Source organism: Mesocricetus auratus, unplaced genomic scaffold (genome assembly GCF_017639785.1).
Source record: "Mesocricetus auratus isolate SY011 unplaced genomic scaffold, BCM_Maur_2.0 contig_5851_pilon_obj, whole genome shotgun sequence".
Taxonomy (NCBI): Eukaryota; Metazoa; Chordata; class Mammalia; order Rodentia; family Cricetidae; genus Mesocricetus; species Mesocricetus auratus.
The window spans coordinates 50,136-56,497 of NW_024435361.1; the positions used below are offsets into that span (position 1 = coordinate 50,136).

The following is a 6,362-nucleotide window of genomic DNA, read 5'->3' on the forward strand; positions in this document are numbered from 1 at the left end:
GTGGTTTAGCGGCCAACCTGGACTATACAGTGAAGCCCTATCTTATAACACACACACACACACACACACACACACACACACACACACACACACACGCACACACACACACTGAACAAACCAGAAAGAAACGGTGCTCACAGTAGTCAACTGGGCTTTTAGAATCCTTAATAAGGCTTGGTTTTGTTTTGTTTTTCAGGGAACTTTATTTTGATGCCAAGGTAATTGGAAAGAGCTACAAACACAGACAAGATCCAGACTTAAACTACCCTTGTAAAGAAAAATGTACCCATTTAATTATTGGCTGGGTTAAGGCAAATACACCAAATGTAATTATATATTATATATACTGAAAATTCTAGTGAGATAACAATGAATCCTAGGGATGGAAACGAGGGACACTCATTTCCTCCTACAATAAAGAAGAGGAAGAGACACCTCCTTTAAGAGGTAGGGGAAGGGAGAGTTCTGGGGACACACAGCTTCAGAACACAGGTGCAGGTCAATTGATGATAGGTGGAGTCAAGGAAGATCTTGGAACGACTGTAGAGTCTTTGCCGTTTGACAGTGACCAGATCATTTTCTGTCTCCACATCTTGGTATCTTTGTCTCTAAAACAAATGAGTTGCTGTTCACAGTAAAAATAAAGATCAATTAAATCATGTAATTTATGATTCAGTTATAAAATTCAAATAATAATACAACATGAAATATGTGTTTATATTGGCCCTTACTCATTTAAGCAACTAAATATTTTACAGATGCAATTATCCAGCAGGGAAAGGAGGAATGTTCTGGCCCCATAATCATGCCTTATAGCCCAGTCTGGGGGAGACGGTTTTTCCATTGCCATTCCTTCCTCACAATGACCCAAGTCTGTGTCGAGTTCATCCAAACTAACCAGTACAATGTTCAATGCAAAAATAACACTCTTTATGTGTGTGGGAAGTTTTGATATTGGGATTGTATTTTTAAAGTTATGGTCTATTTGCATCTGATCAAATCGTTCCTCTAGCTCAGATACCTTGTGGCTTTATTTATGAAAGGGCAAATAGATTATAGAATGATTTTAATATTCTTCCTGACAATATCATTGAACTTTTCTCGTATTTAAGCCACCTTAAATGTAAGAATCAAAGGGTTGGAAATCTGTAAAAATAATAATTGCAGTCAGAATCCATGAGCCTCAAAATTTGTAAATTTTGAACTATGTTTTCATTCCTTACAGATGAATTATGGCTTCCACTTTTGTGTTTTTACAGGATATAGGAATCCACGAAAGGGTGGGCCTCTGTGTCTACTGTTTCCTGTGGCTTCTATTGGCCTCTTTTCTTTATGTTTATTTGTTTTGTCCTATTCTGATTTGTTTTTTCTTATAATGTTTTACTTTATTCATGCCCCTTTCGTGCCTCTGTGCTTTCTAAGAACACATAAGGGGCTGGATCCAGATGGAAAATGAGGAGGGGAGGAACTGGGAGGAGGAGAGGGAGGGAAAGCTGTAATCAGAACTTCTGTCTGAAAAAAAACAAAACAAAAAGAAAGGGTAGTTTCTACATTGAATTCCAAATAGATGAAGAGACACAATTCCCACAAGTTAATGAAACTTGTAGAACATTAACATAAGACCAGAAAGAAAGTAATGTTAAAGTAATTATTCTGAGTGTAAGTATAATATATTTAATAAAATTTCATGGAAAAATATGTCACTACACACTCAAATGTGTATTTTTGCATTTCAGACATTAACTATATGCACGTACCTACACAAACATAGTGATTGTTTTTAGCAAATTTATGTATAGAAAAACTGATTTCTTCCAACATATTTAGGAATATGAATTGGTGAGACGTCTGAGGGACAATTTGAGTATATAACACAATTTTAATTGGTCACTTTTACTATAAACACCTGCACATTGTCAGTTATATAGAGATAAGCAGATTCACTATAATATTGTTTGTGGTAGAAAAAGATTAAAAAACCCAGTGTCTTTCAACTAAATAATGATTACAATACTGTAGTAAAGAAAATTAATAGAATTATGCAGCTAGAAATTTGAATAAAAACATACCCATACCAAAACATTATACCATTTTTCTAAATTAATTATTAAATTCATATATGAAGTAGTGTGTTTATAATCATGGAGTCTTCACACTCATGTCACTCTACTTTATTCTCAATATTCCCTGCTCTCACTCTCTTCTCTGGGTCACCTGATCCATGCTGACTGGCTGCCTTTCTTTCCCCTGATAACTGTGTACTGATTTCATGTCCCTTGTGTTCTGTCAGCCTTTCTTTGCCCCCACCTGAAGATATCTTCTTCCATGCTGTGTCCCGCTGTTGTCAATGAAATGTGTATTGGGCACAGTGTGTCGTTCTTTGTGAGAAATGCAATCCGTCACCACGAGAAACCTGGAGGCAGGAACTGAGGCAAAGAGTATAACTGTGACTTACTGACTTGCAACCTTCTGTTCTACTCAGTTATCTGTTTTATACGGTCCAGTCCCTCCTACCTAGTTACAAAACCACGCACATTGGGTCTACTCACCTCCATTAGTGATCAAGGAAATGACCGACAGATATGCCTACAGTCTGAGAGAGGCAATTACTCAAATGAATTACACATTTCCAGATTTGCAGTTTTTGTATTGTTGACAGTACCACCAAAATCTCAAAAAATTAATAAGACAAACAAAAACAACAGCAACAACAAAATGTTACTGACTAAAAAGTGAAGAGACCAAGAAGTCACAGCAAACTCCAGAATGAAGGGATGGGTGCTGAATCACATAGCACAAGAAACACCATAAAATACAAAAGATTTAATGGGGAGAACTACAAAATACAAGTAAAAGAAGCAATGGATGCCCATAAAGGAAAGATTATGTCCATTTCTTTGTGATGGCTTATAAAAAGAAACCTGTTTTTTCAAATGAATCAATAATTCAGTGTAGTGACTATCAAAATCTCTATTCAACTACCTTAAGAATTCAAAAGAAAGATAAAGGCCAACACCAGCCAAGCCATCAAGATGATTTTAATAATAGGTTCCATGAGGGAGTATGGATGTGAATCAGTGGATAAAGCATTGTGTTATAAGTGTGTGAACAGCAGACCAAATCTCTAGGAACTGCATAAAAGCCAGGTGTGCCTAGCGGCTGCCTGGAATCCCACTACTCATAAGGTGAGGAAGAGGGCCTAGGCCCTGCTCCAAATGATATGACAGAATTTGAAGATCCTCCATGGAAGGAGTCACCCTCCCTGGGGAGCAGAAATTGGATGGGATAGGGGGCCAGTGGTAGGCAGGAAAGGAGGGGAGGGAGATGGAACTGGGATTGACATGTAAAACAAGCTTGTTTTTATTTAAATAAAAAATATCACACCCCAAAACATAAGGTGAGGCAGAGGAGCCCAGGGCAAGTTGTCTCATTAAACCAGCTGAATTAGCACTTTCTGGGTGAGTGAGATACCCTTCCTAGGTAAATACAGTAGAGAATGATCCAATAAGGCACCAGACTGACATCAACTCCTGGCTTCCATGTGAACATCACCTGAACATACATGTGGACATGCTTACTCATATACAGGGGAAATCACTATTGATCAACACAGAATTACCATAAAGTTAAATAATTAAAATGATGTCAAAAGTCAGAAGAACAGATTAACTAAATGATGACATTCAAGAGAGAGTTCAAGAAAAGGCCTCCGTGTATAATAGAGTGTGAATGTGATGCTATTCAAATCAGCAGGAGATACACACTCCAGGCAGGGGTGTTTATTGATCAAGAGTGTGAATGAAAAGTGCATCTTCAACCTATGTCATTCATAGAGAAATTCTGGCTAGTGTAGAAGCCAAGATATACATGGGAGATTTAATCATTTAAAGGAAAGTTGTGGAAAACTTGATAACACTGGAGGGATTCCACCCATGATGGTAAAATAAAATAAAGCAAAATACTGTCTTACAAGACATGCTTTTCACCTTCTTCCTAGAACAAATTCTGCTTGAGTGTTTAGGACTGCAAAGAGCACTAAGACACTAGGTGACATACTTGATCCAGAGTCCAGAATCCTTCACCTCTTTCTGTATCTTCTTTCCAGCAGAGCAGAAAGTAGGACAAACACTTACATGTGGGTAACTGAGTGGCAGAAAGAAGATTTACCCATTAAAGTATCAGAACACAGCATAATGGTATAGACCTCCTGTGTACATATCTTTTGGTTTCTAAACAAATGAGATCAGGGCTTGTCCCAGCACAAACATGATATAAAGTGAGTCAAAATAATCCAACAAGGTCCTATAGCTCACCTCGCATTTAATATAAATATCAGTCACAAATACACTTGACTATTATTGTGTAGTCATTTTGTAATCATGATGCTACACTTTAAAAATTGGTAACATTTTGCTACCAAAAGAAATGCCTGGTAGATCTGGGTTAATATGTGAATACTAAACAATTTCAAATTTGTATTAGAACCATAATAAGACACTTTATGTTAGCATTTATGAGAGATGCATTTTAATGTAAAAAGACTTACCAATTCAGGTGATTATTTATTATAATAAACAGAAGGCTCAGATTGGGCTTGGATAACTGGAGTTATAAATTGTCTTCTTTGTGTTGACATTTTTCTTTCTTTTAATAGGAAATTCAGTCAAATTCACCACAAACAACCTCCACTAGAGAATAAGAATGCTCTTTCTATAGACTGAATGAAACAACCCACAAGAATGCTGCATTAGACACCTCTGCAAATAGAACAGGCATTTTCAGTGAAAGAGTGATACATGCATGAATATCATTCCACCAGCAGCGATATTAAAAGAATTTTTACGCTAAATAATCAAAGCAGGATTCATTGTTCCTCATCCAGTTCCTCTATTATACTGAAATGGAATATGAGTATTAGAATCTTATTTGTAAATTAGGCTGTTGTCTTTTATAGTCAAATTCCAAATTTATGGCTGTTCACATCTCCCTAAGTGCTAAGTGCTTATAGGGCCAATGAATAAAAGAACAGGGAAAAAAGCCCACAAGATCTTTTTGTACAATGGCATATATATTGGGATAAGCATAGCACAGGGCCTTTTCGTTTGCCTTTTAATTTTAAATGCTCTTTATCACATAAATGTTCTGTTGCTTCTATTTTTGAAATCTAACACAAACTAATAGCATTCATATAAGCATTTAAAACATTCCAAGGCTTGAATTAGGAGATGAATAATATGTAATTTCATTTTCACGATCATCTTTGGTAAAGATCTTATCTTATACTTTCAGGTGATAAAACAGTATTAGAGGCAGGCAGACTACAGGAGGAAATCTCTTAACTCACAGATCTAGTAAGAGATGTGGCTGTGAATCAAGACTTCATTTAATGATGGTGATCACCTGTGTAGAGTATTCTTCATGCTACACTTATGTCTCTTTATTACCTCTCTGTTATCCTCAGGACATCTCATCTGAAAAGGCACAGTTGTAGCCAATGTTCCTCTTCTATGCCTGCTCACCATCTCAGTTCCTTCCTTTGCCTATCAGACTTACAAATTTTGCTGTCATTTCTAGTGCCTTTGTCCATCAAAAAAATCCCAGATGCCATCACATTCCAAAGAAAACCTACTTGTACATCCTTTGATTAAGCAAGCTCCATATTTGTTCCTGGAACTGCCTGTTCTGATCAGGTTTGCTCTCAAAGTCATTGGCAATCAGCATTGCTGTGACACTGAAGTGGAAATACTAATGATGAGAAGTGGAAATGAGCATGATTTTAGCTTTCAGCACCAGTTTGCCACAACGTTGGCAGTCTTCTGAAATTGCATGATCATTATGCAATGATGCCTCATTTTCGTAGCTTGAAATGCATTCTTTAGGGGAAGAATGATAATTTTTCCTTAGCCTTCATATGTTTTCAGTTGCAATGATACTCTAAAGAGACAGACCAATAGTGTTAAAGGTGTGTAATATATACATATTTATACATGGGGGATACCTGAAATACAAGAGCTATCAGTAGGATTGAATTCTAGCCTAATGGGGAATCTGAAAAAATGTTCATTGCTTTTTTTATTTTTGAGATTTACAGTATAATTTCCTCATTTTCCCCTTCCATTTCTTCACTTAATCCTCCTCTCATAAACCTCTCCTTCTCTCTTTCAAATTCATGGTCCCCTTTTCATTAATTGCTTATACATGTATATTTTATATGTGTATACATCTGTATTCCTTAATATAATCTGTTCACTCTGTATGTTACTTGCATGCATAATTTCAGAGCTGACATCATTTGGTAATGACACACCAACTGGTGTGCTCTCAGCAATCCTTTGCTGCTTTAGTTCTTTCTGTAGGGTTGG

At 36.6% G+C, this 6,362-nt stretch overlaps 1 long non-coding RNA gene across 1 annotated transcript; it reads right to left on the reverse strand.

The window, feature by feature from the left end:
- Window positions 1-271: 271 nt before the first annotated feature.
- On the reverse strand, window positions 272-5,916 carry LOC121138717. Its single transcript, XR_005875592.1, has 3 exons — window positions 4,547-5,916; window positions 2,308-2,426; window positions 272-625 (listed from the first exon to the last, which is right to left on the reverse strand). It is a non-coding gene; the product is annotated as an uncharacterized LOC121138717 (long non-coding RNA).
- Between the last annotated feature and the right edge of the window lie 446 nt (window positions 5,917-6,362).